Consider the following 16,357-nt stretch of genomic DNA (forward strand, 5'->3'; position numbering starts at 1 on the left):
GGGCCCGGATGGGCAATTATTGAGCAATTTAAATGCGGCAAATTTTTGGACTTCATTTCTTCGACGTGATGGATTAAAAATGATTGAAATAAGAGAACAAAATTTGGATGTACTTTGGCAATACTAAGGAGTAGGAGTGATTATATATCTCAAATGTGCATATAGCTGTGCAACTCTTCTGTGGCATGGGACACGCGTGCCACAATGCAATGCTGTTATATTAAACTTTTGCGCAAAGGAACGGGGCGCTGAAAGAGTGCATGCACGCTAAACTAGATTAAAACAGAAGAACACTTAATTAAGGCAAACTAGAGGGTGTGCTTCAGACTTTTTTCAGATAGGTTTCCCCAGATGCCAGCCGAGCCTGGGACGAAAAACACAGGTGCCCCTCTTGCAAAACCAGGTTATTTGGTGATCTATAAATGTTATGTCTCCTCAATACGTTTTGAGCCCTTTCCTGTCTCAAGGACTTGGCCTACCCACACAAGTAAAATAGCAATTTTATCCGGTGAACTGTAGGAACGCTGGGTCGTAGGAAATGTGTGTTGGCCCGGTGATCCCACAACTTTCCCACATAGTAATGTGAGGATAATTTGTTTTTTTTAGCTGATTGTGAGATTTTCAGGTTATTCTGGGTAGGTAGGAAATCTTTGTGGCATCCACGCAAACCACACTTCCCTGGACTCCCTCGGGTGTCTAGTTTTCAGAAATGTCTAGATTTGGTAGGTTTCCCTAGATGCCTGCCAGGCCTGAGACCAAAAACACAGGTGGCTTCATCGTAAAACCAAGTCTTTTTTGTGATCGATAATTTTGAAGACTCCAGAGTATGTTTTGGGCTATTTGCTATCACGGACTTTCCTTCTACCCACACAAGTAAGGCACCTTTTTATTGGAAGACATGGGGGAATGGTGGCTGGATGGAAGTTGTGGCACCGTACAGATCCAGGGGCCTCATTTATGAAAAGTGACGCATCGCTGCGTGAAAACAGCGATGCGTCACTTCTCACTGCGCACTCTTTGCGACACCAATGATGCGTCATATTTAATGTATGACGCATCATGTCGCAAGGACTTACAGATACGTCAGTATTTCTGACGCATCTGTAAGCGCAAAAGTGACGCAACTCCAGAATTGCGTCCTTTCACATGGGGAAAGCCCCATGTGAAAGGGCTTGCGTCAGTCTTACGCCTGCTGTGAGGCAGGCGCAAGATTTTGACGCAACCGCATCCTAAAAGTGACGCAGTGAAATCTCATAGATTTCACTGCGTCACTATTACGAGGCTTTTTGCGGGGGAACGCCACCTTTGCATACATTATACCTGACGCAGGCATAATGTGGCGCAGGGGTTTAAAAAGTGACGCATCTACCTAGATGCGTCACTTTTTAAATATGGCGCACCAAGGCGCATGTTTTACGCCGCCGATGCGTCACAAAAAGTGACGCATCCGCAGCGCAAAACTGACGCAAGGCCTCATAAATGAGGCCCCAGAATTTTCCATCACAGAAATGTGAGGAAAATGTGTTGTCTTTTTACAAAGTTTGAGGTTTGCAAGGGATTCTGGGTAACAGAACCTGGTGAGAGCCACACACCTCACCCTATCTAGGATTTCCATGGGTATCCAGTTTTCAAAAATGTACAGGTTTGCTAGGTTTCCCTAGGTGCCGGCTGAGCTAGTGTCCAAAAATCCACAGCTCGGCACATTGCAAAAAAAGGGTAAGTTTTCCCTGGATAAATATGATGTGTCAATGCTGCTTTTTGGGCCATTTCCTGTTACGGGCACCAGGCCTAAACACACAACTGAGGTACCATGTTTATCAGGACACTTTGGGAAATGCTGGGTGAGTGGAAGTGTGCTGTGTCCACATATTCTAGAACTTTGCATTAAAGATATGTGAGGAAGTTTGATTCTAAGTAACAGAACCTGGTGAGAGCCACAAAAGTCACCCCATCCTGGATTCCCGTGGGTATCTAGTTTAAAAAAATTTAAAGGTTTGCTAGGTTTCCCTAGGTGCTGGCTGATTTAGGGTCCAAAATACACAGCTAAGCACATTGCAAAAATAGGGGCAGTTTACACTGGAAAAATGTGATGTATCTGCCTGTTCCTGAAATCTGGGAAGATGGTGATTTTAGCACTGCTAACCCTTCTTTGAAACCATTTGCAGGAAAAAAAACAGATGTTTGCTTCTGCAGCAATTTTTTCTCATTACTCACCAAAAAAACTAAATGTGGCTGTATTTTAGCTAAATTGTTGGTCCCCTCCAGGGAATACATGAAAATCCTTGGTACCTTTAGAATACTCAGACTGTTGGAAGAAAAGGACGCAAATTTGGCAAGGGTAACCTTTGTGGATAAAATGTTATAGGGGCCTATGTATGAACTATCCCAAATAGCGCAAAAAGGCTTAGCACAGGAGAAAAAGGCTCAGAAGCAAAGGGGTTATATATAGTGATCACGCACACTGCACTTTAGTTTGAGACCATGTAACACAGAGTAATTTTTTATATTTCACACATGAAATGCATTTTATTGGTTCCTCATTAATTCTGGTAATGTAATTATTTATTTGATTAGCAACAAAAATGTGTATCGATTGAAAATAAAGAATTCGTTTTTGTGTCATCCAGAGAACATACTGTGCGCATAGTGTGTTTTCTGTTTTTATTAAATACATGTTACTGACTGCTTTAAATCTATTGTCAAAATGGGGGTTAATCTTATGTGATCAAGGCTTCTTGGAAACCAAAATGCGTTATGACAACTTAATAAAGATTTCTATAAGAGAAAAACTTGTGCGTGGGCATCTAACTTGGAGGAGTAGTTCAGACCATCCGTTGGAGTTATATATATATAGTACCTACTAGCGGCCGCCAGTAGTTAGGTATAGTTAGGACCTAGTTTCCATAGGAAATCCGCAACATTCTATTTGGAATAACGTTGGCGCCGGTTGACGAATCTTCGCGAATTTCTCCAAGAAAATGGCCTGCTCCGCTCCTTCCCTGGAGGTGATTCGTGACGCGGGGGCTGAGAAAAAAATACTTACTTTTACAGAGAGGTGTAAAAAGGGGCATGGTCTCATTACACCTCTCTGCAATGCAGCCTCCTGGCGCATACTGGAGGTTCCTGGTGGGCTAGTTGGCCCCCAGGGACCCACAGTATGCAAGGGGACTTAATCCCCCAACTTAGAACACGATACAGGGCGCGTTTGCACAGTGGTGAAGGTAGGGGGCGGGCTTGAGGTGACATGCGTGCAAACATGCCATGTGGCGCGTTTTAAGTTGGGGAATTAATTCATGTTCAATCCAGACGCCGACTCTTTGCAGCTCCGCAGCTGGTCTCTGATCGGTGCATTGGAACATTCTGGTGTTACTTTGAAAGGAGGAGCAACAGGAAGGGCGCACCCTTGATTGTAACTTTATTTTCCTTTATGTTTGCCACCAGCCGACTGGGCTATTATTTGGAACAGACTACCAGTCCCATAATTCATTGCTGATTGTTACTCACCTGAGAATGGTTGATACGATTAAAAAGGGACATAAGACAGGTGTCTGTTGTTTGACATTCTTTTTTGGAGCAGAAAACCCTTTGATAAAGGGAGGATTCCTGAAACGCGTCAGGCTCTGGTTGATTCTCCCCCATAATTTGAACACGCTGTTTGTGAGTGCACCCCACACCTTGGGTGAAATGTGGACTTTGACATATATATATATATATATATATATATATATATATATATATATATATATATATATATATATATATATATATATATATATATATATATATATATATATATATATATATATATATATATATATATATATATATATATATATTACCTACTAGTAGGTATATATAGTTAGGATTTTTTCCCTATGGGATTTTTGAAAATTCTATGTCTAATAACTTTGGCGTTTGTGGACGGAATCGGCTGAAATTTTCAGGAAAATGGCACATTTTGTTTCTGAGCAGCTCCTGGAAATTTGGGGGGGTTCGTCAAGGGGGGGCCGAGAAAAAAGGGGAGTCCCAAAACGCGTTTTTCCCATGTTAATTTCCATAGGGCGGTTGGCCTCACTTTTAGCCCGAACGGCTGAATGGATTTCAACGAAACTTGGCAAAATTGTAGGGACTGTTAGCCCGATGTGCCTTTGCTAGGTCTCAATATATGTGCTTCAGTGGATTTTGAGAAATTAACGTTTAAAACAAGATATATATCTGTAACAGCGCTCCGGGCTGCGCTCCGGTTCGCGAACTTTTCGCGTATCGGAACTTTGCGAAGCAAAGCTGATTGGCTCTCCGGTGTCTGTCAACATTCTAAACAGTCCGGAGCGGCCGCCATCTTGTCTCTCGGTAGGATCGAGAGACAAGAGGAGGCCAAAACAAAGGGGGAAATTACCATAAGGGGGCATAGTAGATCCTCCTTGACCCCCTACGTTTTATGTGGAGGTTTTAAAAGGGCCCAGGAGGGTCAAAAAAAAAATTTTTTTTTTTTTTTTTGCGTGGTGAGCGCCAGGTTCGCGAACCGGAAAGCGTTCTGGGCAGCGTACTATAAGGAAAAAAGAATGATAGACTTTTCTAATACTGTATGTTAATTGTTTGTTGTTTTTGTTGTTTTTTTTGTTTTCTTTATTTTTAAAGTATTTTTTTTATTTTGATTGTGTTTCATAATTCGTTAAACTTTCTAACATTTCAGTGTCAGAAATTTCAAAATTGAATATAGGGTGTAACATGTCCTCATTTTGAAGCAGGTTATCCACTGCTTCAACACAGTGTAGTAGTTCCTGGTCTCTACTTTGATCCATAAAATCATCAATTTTGTCTTGGCTGCTCTCCTCCAGTACAATTGTAAATTGAACTTGCTGCTCGCCTTCCATTTTGCCTGAAATTTTGATTAAAAAAATATATATTAGTAGAGATAGGGCACTGTTGGGATTAATTTTAGATAGGCAGTTTTTATCAGTGAATTTTTCTTTTGGCAGTGTATAGTATCAGAGTGGAAATAGGACTATAAAAAAGTGTATGTGATTTAACCAAGACAAGCTTAATTCCATTCATAACTATAACAGAGAAGTCTATCTAAATCCATAACTACTACAGAGGGATAGTGTATATCTATCAGAAAAAGTCTACCATATTAAGTTATAGTGCACAATATACTTCAGTTTTAAAAATAACAACTTACCTTCACAAACAAGTTGAAGTGTTTGGTAGCTATTCAAATGTGATGTACAACAAGAAGTAGCAGTCAAAATGGCTGTGTTTCCTTCTCTTCCTTTATATATATTCAGGTATATAACCAATCAAATGTCAGGTAATAAAAGTTGAAAATGAAAGTAACATTTTCATTGGTTGTCAATTCCAACACTTCAGATGTGTTTTGTGAAGTAATTTACCTCACGGTACTTAGAGAGGTCTACAGGCTAAATGGCTAAATGAAATTTCAATCAAATTTGTGAAAATGAAAGGGATTGTTATGTAGTATGAGCTAATCTATGTTTGGTGAGAGTGTCTCTAGTCGTTTTTCTGTAAATTACTTTCCCACCTTTTTTTAGGACCGCTTCCCGGGAAACGGTCCGGTCCGCGAACCTTAAGCGTCACGGGAGTCCACCATTTTGTGTTTCGGTCGCATTAAGATACAAGATGGAGGGCAAATAATGTTTAGAATGGGTAGAAGGGGTCATGGTAGACTTATCTTGACCCCCTAGGTTTTCTGAGGGTGGCTGAGGAGGCTTATATGTGAGGAAAAAACATTTTTTTTTTTTAAATTCCGCGAGGTTAGCTTTCGGTTAGCGAACCGGGTAGCGGCCCGGGGAGCGTATTTTGTGGAAAATTAGTGAAAAAAGTTAGAAAAAAATAATAATTGTGAGTGATCAGATGAAGGGTAGCTCTGAGAAGAGCTTTTGGGTTTATGGTACATTTAGGTACTTATAAGTAGGTACCAATGCACAGTCTTAAATTCAGAATGAAAATTATGTTGCCCTCATCTGAGAAGTGAACTCCATCTCCTCTGTAGATATCTTGCATGTAGTAACGCAAGTTATTGTTGTACAAGGAGCCCATTCCATGGTCTCTGATGTAAGCTGAAACAGATTTGTTTACATGCTTCCTCGCTTTCTCAATTTGTGGACAAAATTGGTTGGACCACCTCCATTTCTGTCTTTGGCATATATTGGAATATACCAAGGCAGTTTGAGGAAAAAGTGCCATTAATTGCTCAAAGGTGTCCTTTAAAAGCATTTCCAGACCTACCCCAGTCAAAGTGCCCAAATCATTACCTCCACAGTGCACTATTAACAGGTCAGGTTTTGGCAAATGCATAAAGGTTTTCACCAATGGTATCAATTGGTGACATTTTAATCCTCTTTGGCCCAACCACTTAATTTCCACATCTTGTAAATTGAGGTTAGGTAAATTTCTGTTCTCAGCATACCTTTGAGCCCAGTGGATGTAACTATGTCCAACAATCCAGACATTAAACATGGTGGGAGAAGGTTGTGCTGCAGTCAGATGAAGTGTGGTAATGAAAGGGCAGTTGAAACAGTAGGAGTTTGTAAAGAAAAAAAACTGTGGATTTCCAATGCTAATGATTCATTAGCAGTGATTGGTGCATTTCCATTTCTGAAAACAGAAAGTTAGGGTGCATGGATGTGTTCTTTGAAAGATGTAATTTGAATGGTCAAGGAAGAAACATTTAATGAAAGATTGCACTGGATACGCAGGTGCACTGAGAGTTCAGAGTTCAATTGAAACTTTGTTGTGTGAATTTGCAAACATGAGAGGTCTTCCAGGAGGTGGTTGCTATGGAAAAAAGGCAGAGAGGGCAGAGGGGGGAAGGGTTTTGATTTGAAAAAAGTGAGGGAAGAGTTATGATTGGCTAATATGAGAGATATGTGAAATGAATATCTGTATTTCTGTGCTTTCAATAGCTGCAGCCTCTGGAGTGCATCCTTTTTCTTCTGCTGAAGACAATTTGGTGTATTTCTGAGACTGTTTTCAAAACTCAAAAAGTATTTGCTAAGGTGAGAAAAGATTTATTTAATTTAGATAGAGAATAGTATGATTTAAGGAGAAAATGATGAAGAAAGCTGTGTTTTTAAAATGTGGCTTTGTCTCTAGTGATATACAAATAGATTTTGTTTCTTTGAGAAATTGTAATTGCATATTCGGTGTAGCATTCTGGCATGCAGTAACACAAGTTATTGTTGTACATGGAGCCCATTCCATGGTCTCTTATGTAAGCTGAAACAGATATGTTGTTTTTAAAAACGATTTTTGAAATCAATTACATTTCTGGATATGTACTGCTAGAGCTTCATAGGTTGTTTTGGGTCATATTTGTAAGGCATTTGAGTGTCTTTGATGTTATTTTTTCCTTTTTAAATGGAAAGCATTCCTCATGGGGCAAGTGTCTTGTAAATACGCTCCCACCTGTGCTTGGCAAATTTAGATTTTGATTATGGGAGTTACATAGCCATGTTAATAATGTCCAAAAAATGGTGCTAGGGCATTCCAGAAAACGCTTTCATGTGTCTCAAGGACATTTTCAGTCATTTCCTCTTGAATGCAGGTGTACAATTGATTTATATGCTGTGCTTAAAAACGATGTTTTGAAATCAATTACATTTCTGGATATGTACTGCTAGAGCTTCATAGGTTGTTTTGGGTCATATTTATAAGGCATATGAGTGTCTATGATGTTATTTTTCCCATTTAAATTGAAGAGCTTTCTCCATGGGGCAAGTGTCTTGTAAATACGCTCCCACCTGTGCTTGGCAAATTTAGATTTTGATTATGGGAGTTACATAGCCATGTTAATAATGTCAAAAAAATGGTGCTAAGGCATTCCAGAAAACGCTTTCATGTGTCTCAAGGACATTTTCAGTCATTTCCTCTTGAATGCAGGTATACAATTGATTTATATGCTGTGTTTAAAAACGATTTTTTGAAATCAATTACATTTCTGGATATGTACTGCTAGAGCTTCATAGGTTGTTTTGGGTCATATTTATAAGGCATATGAGTGTCTATGATGTTATTTTTCCTTTTTAAATGGAAAGCGTTCTTCATGGGGCAAGTTTCTTGTAAATACGCTCCCACCTGTGCTTGGCAAATTTAGATTTTGATTATGGGAGTTACATAGCCATGTTAATAATGTCCAAAAAATGGTGCAAGGGCATTCCAGAAAACGCTTTCATGTGTCTCAAGGACATTTTCAGTCATTTCCTCTTGAATGCAGGTATACAATTGATTTATATGCTGTGTTTAAAAACGATTTTTTGAAATCAATTACATTTCTGGATATGTACTGCTAGAGCTTCATAGGTTGTTTTGGGTCATATTTATTAGGCATTTGAGTGTCTATGGTGTTATTTTTCCCATTTAAATTGAAGAGCTTTCTCCATGGGGTAAGTTTCTTGTAAATACGCTCCCACTTGCGGTTGGCAAATTTAGATTTTGATTATGGGAGTTACATAGCCATGTTAATAATGTCAAAAAAATGGTGTTAGGGCATTCCAAAAAAACGCTTTTTTATGTGTCTCAAGGACATTTTCAGTCATTTCCTCTTGAATGCAGGTATACAATTGATTTATATGCTGTGTTTAAAAACGATTTTTTGAAATCAATTACATTTCTGGATATGTACTGTTAGAGCTTCATAGGTTGTTTTGGGTCATATTTATAAGGCATTTGAGTGTCTATTATGTTATTTTACCCTTTTCAAATGGAAAGCGTACCTCATGGGGCAAGTTTCTTGTAAATACGCTCCCACTTGCGGTTGGCAAATTTAGATTTTGATTATGGGAGTTACATAGCCATGTTAATAATGTCCCAAAAATGGTGTAAGGGCATAATCAAAATCTAAATTTGCCAACCGCAGGTGGGAGCGTATTTACAAGAAACTTGCCCCATGAGGTACGCTTTCCATTTAAATGGGAAAAATAACATCATAGACACTCAAATGCCTTATAAATATGACCCAAAACAACCTATGAAGCTCTAGCAGGACATATCCAGAAATGTAACTGATTTCAAAAAATCGTTTTTAAACACAGCATATAAATCATTTGTATACCTGCATTCAAGAGGAAATGACTGAAAATGTCCTTGAGACACATGAAAGCGTTTTCTGGAATGCCCTAGCACCATTTTTGGACATTATTAACATGGCTATGTAACTCCCATAATCAAAATCTAAATTTGCCAAGCACAGGTGGGAGCGTATTTACAAGACACTTGCCCCATGAGGAAAGCTTTCCATTTAAAAAGGAAAAATAACATCATAGACATTCATATGCCTTATAAATATGACCCAAAACAACCTATGAAGCTCTAGCAGTACATATCCAGAAATGTAATTGATTTCAAAAAATCGTTTTTAAACACAGCATATAAATCAATTGTATACCTGCATTCAAGAGGAAATGACTGAAAATGTCCTTGAGACACATGAAAGCGTTTTTTGGAATGCCCTAGCACCATTGTTTGGACATTATTAACATGGCTATGTAACTCCCATAATCAAAATCTAAATTTGCCAAGCGCAAGTGGGAGCGTATTTACAAGAAACTTGCCCCATGAGGTACGCTTTCCATTTAAAAAGGGTAAAATAACATCATAGACACTCAAATGCCTTATAAATATGACCCAAAACAACCTATGAAGCTCTAGCAGGACATATCCAGAAATGTAATTGATTTCAAATAATGACTTACTTCATTGGTAGGCCTTCACATGTATTATCTCCTTTGTTTTCTTCAGTGAAAATCTTATCTGGAACCATGTGTTGGCCTCACCTCAAACAAACAAAACAGGTGATGGACCGAATGTGGATCAATGAAACACATTCACCCCAGTCTAAAGATCTGGGCCTAAACAAACCTTTAGATAGGCACACCTTATCGTCATCCTGAATTAATCATTTAAAATATTAGGGAGAGATTTATGATTGTTGTATGCCTGTTTTGTACCACTGTGTGTCATTTTTGTGATGCAGTGCTGGTGCAAAAGATTTGCTTTGTTAAATAATAAGTAGGGCATTAAGTTTTTGATGACTGTTATTCATTTACTGTTTGGTAATAGTGGTTAATAACATTTTTTATTATATTTTTCCACAGATTCAACTGCAGATCTTTTCATAATTTGAACATGCCAACGAAAAATCTAATTAGAAAGGCTAGAAAACATCAAAGACAGCAGGATGATCTTTTATTGCAGCAGTCCTCTTCCCCAAATACTTTTCAAAACACCAAGAAAGCTCCGGGTAAGAGCACAAAATCATTCTTAAGAAATATTTTTAGTAAAAAAAGAATTTATCCCAAAAATGTTTCAGTTCAGAAAAAGAAAAGCAATTTAAATGGAAAGGAAAGACCCATCAAAAATGTTACTGGTAGAGGAAGAGATAACTCTGTGCATGATAGTAGAAGGAAACAACAGTTTAGGGACATTCGAAAACGAATGTTCCGTAACAGGATAATAGTTAATTTATTAAAAAATATTAAGAAAGGCCAACAGAAAGTGGCATTTTATAAGAAGAAGAAAAATGTAGAGAAAATTATTGATCATGCTTTTGAAATTAAGCGAAAGTTGTTTATTTTGGTAATTAATAGAATTAGGAAACTAAGCAAGGTAATTTCTGATTTCAAAACAAAAAGTAGATGGAAGAGAGTAGTAAATCGTAGTAACTTTTGTGAAGTGTTTTCCGGAGAATGGATGCATAGTTCAAGTTGTGAGGCATTTTTTAATGAGGAGAGTTATTTTCAGGATAATGATTTGGTGTTTGCAGTTGACACCAGTGGTCGAGCTTATGAAGTGAAGGATGGTTGTCCAGTTGAAAAAGAAAAACTTGTGACAACAGAGACAGAAGAGGCGCTAAGTGATGAGGTTTTAGGAAGACGTCCTAAGGGTCCTGTGTACATTTGGAAGTGTAGTTCTATTTGCAGTGTGCGACAGGTTTCCATCAATTTGCTTTGTGATTTTATACGGACATTTAATAAGAAAAGTTTGAAGCAGAAAATGAAGTTGTTGCAAGATTTAGATCCTTGCAGAGTGAGACAAATGACAGGTTTGCGTGGTCATTCACTGGCTTGTCTTTCCAGGAGAGTATGCCAGAGTGTTTTTCATCATTTCAGGATGCTAGCAGTGCATCATAATAAAGTGAGAAAATTAGTGAGAATGTTGTATTATGCTAAGAGTCCAGCAATTATGCTTAAACAATTATGTGCTGCTCTTTTGCATGGTTCTGAAATAGATGTGAAGAATATTTGTGAAGAAATTGAGTTTTGTTACTTTGGTAGTAAAGATGAGAATGTTCAAATTGACCCAGAAGTAGAGGGTAATGTTGAAGATAATGTACAGGTTTCCAGTACAGATAATTTTCAGAAGGAAATTGCCACGTTTCAGATGAAATCAAGTGAGAGGCCTAATTTCACTTGTGTATGTTGTCGACGCACTTATTATAAGAATCAGACTAAGTTAGTGGATTTATATGCAAAAAGTGAAAGGGAAAATAATAGTGAATGGAAGGATTTTGACACATACTTGATGGTAGAAAATTATTTTGATTTGGGATCGGATCAACGTGTGTGTACTTATTGTTGTAATAAATTAAACCAAAACCAGATGCCTGCTAGGGCAGTTCAGAATAATCTGGAATTGGTTGAGATTCCTTCTGAATTGAAGGATTTAAATACTTATGAATCTATTTTGATTCAAAGTATCCATCCCTTTCAGGCTATTGTAAGAATGGAGCCAAAGACAGGGAAGTTGCCTCCAGCAGATTTACAGAGAGGATTAAAGGGAAGAGTTGTTTATTTGCCTCTAGATTTGAACAAAAACATTAACACAATTGGAGTAGAAAAAGTGGAAGAGGAACCTCTGGTTATCTTGGTTAATGGGGTTCCGACAAAGAATAAGAAAATATGGCAAGATTTAGTGGATGTTAGGAAAGTCAAAAAGGCAACATTGTATTTGAAGAAAAATAATAAGTACTATAAGAATGTATATGTTGCATAAGAGGAAGTAAGTGATGAAGAGGATAGCGATTTGTGTGCTGGCCAAATTGAGAAAGTAGAGGCCTCTAAAAGTGAAGAAATATATGAACATTATAGTGTTCATCCTTTGCATTCCAAGGAAGTCATGGGGAATGCTATTGAGTTGTTTCAAATGAAACAAGCCAAAGGGAGTCCCATTAGTGTTTGGGAGGAAAGTTTGGAAGCTCGGTGTTTCCCACAGCTATTTCCCACAGGTCGAGGAGGAAGATATGATGAGCGACCTCATCAAATTCCTGCATCTGAATACTGGACTTTACGATTGTATGCAGAAGATCCTAGGTTTCGTCAATGCATTCCCTATTTGTTTCATCTCCTGTTTGAAAGCGATCTGTCTGGACTGTCATATGCAGTGAACCACATCTTAAAAAGTGGTATACAGATGCGAAACATCTCGGCAAGTGATTTTATGCATAAAGTCAATGTCCAAGACAGTATTTTGGATTCTCACTTAATTAATCTCATGGCGTGTCAGCGTGGTACTAATGAGTACTGGTACCGTCGTCATGGTGATTTAAAATGTATGCTGGGGAACTTAGGAACTCCGACATGGTTCCTCACTCTGAGCTGTGCCGAGTATGGCTGGGAAGACTTACTTGAATTTCTACGAGAGGCAAATGGAAATATTGAAAACATTGAATTCAAGACACCTGGAGAACTGTGTTCTTTGGATCCAGTGAATGTATGCAGGTACTTCAATCATAGTTTTGAAGCTATGATGTCTTTCATCACAAATAAGAAGAATCCACCTCTTGGAGAGGTGTTGGATTTCTTCTGGAGAAAGGAGTACCAAGCAAGAGGTGCTCCTCATATACATATGTTGTTGTGGATCAAAGATGCACCTAAATTTGGAACAGATCCGGATAAATTAGTGATGAATTTCATAGAACAGTATTCTACGTGTGCTGTTCCAAACGCAACGGAGAAGAAAAGCCTAGTTGTGGAAAGTACTGTCGTCGTAAATTCAGAAACAAGGACAAGTTCTACACCAAATGTCGTTTCAACTTTCCACGACCGGTGATTTCTAAAGGAAGAGTGAACAGTTTGATGTCTTCATTGCGACATAATGTGACGAGGAAATCAGCCAAAAATACATACAATTTGAAAAGGAACGAAGAGTCCAAGTACATCAACGACTACAACCCAGTGATTTTGTCCATGTGGAATGCTAACATGGATATACAGTTTGTGGCTGACAACTGTATGGCTGTGGCTCGGTATGTGACATCTTACATCACCAAAAAAGAAAAGACAGAACTGAAGGATATGTGGGAGGACATTTCCCATGAAAAGAGCCTCAGCAAGAAGTTGTACAGTTTCAGTCTGAAGATGTTGTCGCATCGAGAAATCGGAGCTTACGAATGTTCTGATCGATTGTCTTCAGCAAGTCTCTATGCCAAATCCAGGAGTATCGTTTGGGCGAGTCTTGGTCTTGCTGCAACGCGAAATCGAGTTCTAAAACCTGTCCGGGAAATTGAGTATTTGGCAGAAAAGGAATCAAACAGTACCGACATTTTGAAGACCAACATGTTGGATACATATTATCCAAATCGAAGCAGTCACCTTGAGAATGTTTGTCTATATGAGGTTCTACAAAATTATATATTCAAGAGGAACATCAAAGAAGATATTGAGAAAGGAGTGTATGCTGTAATTGGAAGTGAGGGAGGCCTGGTCAAGCAAAGAAAATGCCAATTAGTAAACCATCGAAAATTGAGTGGCGAATCTCCAGAAAAAAAGGAGTTTTTCTATTTAGCACTTTTGCAACTTTTCAAGCCTTGGCGTGCAGAAGAGGAACTGCTTGGAGATTTCCTCTGTTACGAAGACTCTTTCACTGCTGCTAAGGAGACCATAGAATGTCCTGCTTTTCCCAAATATCAAGAAATGCTAACTTTGGAAATTGAGCAGGAAGCAACGATTGCAGCCGAGATTGCCAGAGACAGTTCTCAGGACAGTCAGAGTTCTGTTTCATTGAGTCAAGATCCACTTGGAGGACCTATTATCGAAAATGAAGCTGCCACTGCTATGAATGAAGTGGAAAGAGCCATGGCACATGCTTAGGAGGATTCAGTTAACTTAGAAGACTTGGAAAAACAACTCAACGTTGAGCAGAGGAAAATATATGATGAAGTTACCAAGCAAATTGAGCACGGATTAAGTCATGAGAATAAAGAGTGCTCATGTACATCGTTGAAGCCTGTCCGACTGTACGTGAGTGGAGAAGCGGGAACTGGAAAAAGTTTCCTCATTAAAGCAATTTCTTGTTATTTGCAGGAAAGGACTGAGTCATCGCTGTCTTGTGTTGTCACCGCTCCTACTGGACTGGCAGCACATAACATTAAAGGTATTACTTTGTATCGTCTACTGATGCTGCCAGTGGAGCATGACAACAAATTACAATACCACAAGTTATCTGGGGATGCTTGCTGTGAAGTTTCAAGAGTCTTGAGGAAAATGAAACTACTTATCATTGACGAAGTAAGCATGGTTTCCAATGTCATGCTTGCCTTTGTGCATTTGAGAATGCAAGAAGTACTTAAAACTGAATATGATGTGTTATTTGGTGGCAAACACATCATTGTTTTCGGAGATCTTCTGCAGCTGACACCAGTAAAAGGTCAACCTGTGTTCAAAATACTCACGCATGAAGATACCAGGAAGTGCCTAGGGAGCATTGGCAACGTCAATATATGGTTAAACTTCAATTATGCTGAACTGCATGAAAATATGCGTCAGGCGAAGGATGAAGATTACAAGAATATTCTACAAGATATTAGAATTGGAAAAGTGAGCGAGCATGGAAAAGAAGCTTTAAATGCATGATTACTTTCAAATTTATATCCCGAACAAGAGATTGTGCCTGAGAATATTTTTCAGAAAATTACTGAGAAGAAATCCGGAATATGTTTGATGCCAACTCTTGCAGAATGTGCCATCTTCAACAACAAATGTTGAATTTAGAAAAGCAAGAGATTGTGAAACTTGAAGCTATTGACAAAATAGAGCATATGGGATCAACAATTATTTTGTCAGAGAATTTGAAATCAAAATTGGATTCATTAGAGAAGACTATATCTAAAACAGCGGGTTTTGAAAAGACTTTGAATGTGTGTTTAAATTGCCGAATCATTTTGAGAAGGAATTTACATGTTGAAAGAGGTCTGGTAAATGGATCAATGGGTAATGTTGTTGATTTTGAGAAATACAGAAATAGAGATGGAATAGAATTTTTAAAAATTAAATTTGATGGCATTGAGGAAGTACAGCTAATTGGTCGTTGTTCTGCTAGGTTTTTGCTTGTTAAAGACTTATATGTTCGCCGTAAACAGTTTTCTGTTTGCTTGGCATATGCGGTGACAATCCATAAATCGCAAGGTTTAAGTGTAGACAGTGCATTGGTGAATATTGGCAGTTCTGTGTTCAAGGAGGGTATGGCATATGTGGCATTGTCACGAGTTAGAACTTTATCGGGATTGTACTTGATTGACTGTGATGTCACAAACATTTGTGCGGATCTAGATTGTGTTAAGGAATACAATAGGTTAAGAAGAGAGTATGCGCCACATTTGCCTCAATATCCTTTGTTTGAGAAACGTGTGGTAGGCCGGAAATGTAGAAATATCAGTAATAGTAGGGAGGTTGTAGCAAAAAGACCAAAAGTCAATGAACCGAAAATTGTTAGCAGAAAGAAAGTGGATTCTGTTGAAGATGTTGTCGGTTTTCAATTTGAAAACAGTTCTGGTGTCAACTGCTATGCAAATGTAGTGGTTAATGTTCTCTTTTCACTAGAGAGTTTAAAAGAACAGATTCTGTTGAATTCAGAACAAATTTTATGCTGTTTGTTGAATTCTGTTTTCGAGAAATGTAGCACTGATCGAACAAAAGTAGAAAGTGTGTCTGAAGTTCGTTATCTGTTAGATGAATGTTCAGGTCAAACAGACTTCTCTGAAAATAATCAGCAAGATTGTCAGGAGTTTTTAATGTATATGCTTGATGTATTGCAAGATGAGGGTGTAGATGTAGATCAGCTGTTTGGGCTTTCTTATCAATGGCAGCATGACTGCGAGAACTGTATGGTATCAAGTACTACTAGTGTAGACTCAGAAAGATTTATATATTTAACTTTGCCAGACAGTAAATCAGTCTCCTTTAATAAGCTAGTAAATTCAGCGGATCACAGCATGGAGTGTAGCCAATGTAAATCTGAAATGATGTCAACATTATTTATACGTAGATATGGCCAGTATGTCATTTTAATGATTCAACGATGTAGGCCTGATGGATCAAAATTGTCAACTTTAATAAAAAAT

The sequence above is a fragment of the Lissotriton vulgaris genome, chromosome 6 (assembly GCF_964263255.1).
Source record: "Lissotriton vulgaris chromosome 6, aLisVul1.2, whole genome shotgun sequence".
NCBI lineage: Eukaryota > Metazoa > Chordata > Amphibia > Caudata > Salamandridae > Lissotriton > Lissotriton vulgaris.